The sequence below is a fragment of the Sardina pilchardus genome, chromosome 5 (genome assembly GCF_963854185.1).
Source record: "Sardina pilchardus chromosome 5, fSarPil1.1, whole genome shotgun sequence".
In the NCBI taxonomy this organism is placed as follows: Eukaryota; Metazoa; Chordata; class Actinopteri; order Clupeiformes; family Clupeidae; genus Sardina; species Sardina pilchardus.
Genome location: NC_084998.1, coordinates 1751790 through 1754052, shown reverse-complemented (window position 1 = coordinate 1754052; position 2263 = coordinate 1751790).

The window sequence follows — 2263 nt, the reverse complement described above, 5'->3', positions numbered from 1 at the left end:
TATGCCTGCCAGCTGAAATCTTTCACTAACCTACAAACTGAAGCCATGTCTCTCTCTCTCTCTCTCTCTCTCTCTCTCTCTCTCTCTCTCTCTCTCTCTCTCTCCCTCTCTCTCTCTATCTGTGTGTGTGTGAGTGTGTGTGTGTGTGTGTGTGTGTGTGTGTGTCTGTGTGGGCTCGTTGAGAAGGGGAGGGATGGATAGGATAATAGTATATGTGTGTGTGTGTTGCTGAAGCTGCCAGACTGGGAAATAAAGGGAAAAAATCACACAAGCAGGCGACTTCCCTGATAATTTAACGGGAGCTTTTCCCAGGATTGTCCAAGCTGATCATTTGGAGGGAATGAAAGTTCTAAGAGAGATGTGAATGAGCGAGAGGGATGCCTAGGACTCTAGTGCAGTGATGCTGATGCTGAGGACTGTAGTGCAGTGATGCTGATGCTGAGGACTCTAGTGCAGTGATGCTGATGCTGAGGACTCTAGAGCAGTGATGCTGATGCTGAGGACTCTAGTGGGATGCTGATGCTGAGGACTCTAGTGCAGTGATGCTGATGCTGAGGACTCTAGTGGGATGCTGATGCTGAGGTCTCTAGTGCAGTGATGCTGAGGACTCTAGTGCAGTGATGCTGATGCTGAGGACTCTAGTGCAGTGATGCTGATGCTGAGGACTCTAGTGGGATGCTGATGCTGAGGACTCTAGTGCAGTGATGCTGATGCTGAGGACTCTAGTGGGATGCTGATGCTGAGGACTCTAGTGCAGTGATGCTGATGCTGAGGACTCTAGTGCAGTGATGCTGAGGATTCTAGTGCAGTGATGCTGATGCTGAGGACTCTAGTGCAGTGATGCTGAGGACTCTAGTGCAGTGATGCTGATGCTGAGGACTCTAGTGCAGTGATGATGAGGACTCTAGTGGGATGCTGATGCTGAGGACTCTAGTGCAGTGATGATGAGGACTCTAGTGGGATGCTGACACTGTGAGGACTAATGCAGCTCTATCCCACCCGGCTCCTGTTTGTTTGGGCTGCAATGGCGTCTCTATGGTTACTGGCGACACTCCTGTCATCTTCTTCTGAAACAATTTCCTCTGCATCTATACAATGTAGCCTTCCTATAACTCTGCAAGATATTTCCTTCCCTGAGACAGCAGTTTCAAATAGCTTCCATTTTCACAATCTAGGTGATATTTTTCTGTCTATTTTGCAGCATTAAATTATTATAAATCTTAGCCCAAGTCAACACATCAGAAAGCATCAGAACATCATCCTGAGGTAATTGTCATTTAGGACACTGGAGCTACTGTACCTTTAGCAGCTGTAGGAGGACAATAGCTTTGCCTCATCTTGAGCCCCAGCTTTACCGAGGTGTTCAGCACACACCATATCATTAATGTATGTACTTCATATCATAACACATATCATAACATTAATGTATGTACTTCATATCATAACATACACCATAACATTAATGTATGTACTTCATATCATAACACACACCATAACCTTAATGTATGTACTTCATATCATAACACACACCATATCATCAATGTATGTACTTCATGTCATAACACACACCATATCATTAATATATGTACCTCATATCATAACACACATCATAAATTAATGTGTGTACTTCATATCATAACATACACCATAACATTAATGTGTGTACTTCATATCATAACACACATCATAACATTAATGTATGTACTTCATATCATAACACACACCATATCATCAATGTATGTACTTCATGTCATAACACACACCATATCATTAATGTATGTACTTCATATCATAACACACACCATAAAATGAATGTATGTACCTCATATCATAACACACACCATAACATTAATTTATGTACTTCATATCATAACACACACCATAACATTAATGTACATACTTCATATCATAACACACACCATAACATTAATGTACGTACTTCATATCATAACACACACCATAACATTAATGTGTGTACTTCATATCATAACACACACCATAACATTAATGTACGTACTTCATATCATAACACACACCATAACATTAATGTACGTACTTCATATCATAACACACACCATAACATCAATGTATGTACTTCATATCATAACACACACCATATCATTAATATATGTACCTCATATCATAACACACACCATATCATTAATGTATGTACCTCATATCATAACTCTCAAACTACCAATCAAATCACAGTCCTCTGTGAGCCCAATGGGGACTATGCTGCCCAGATGAGTGACACAAGATT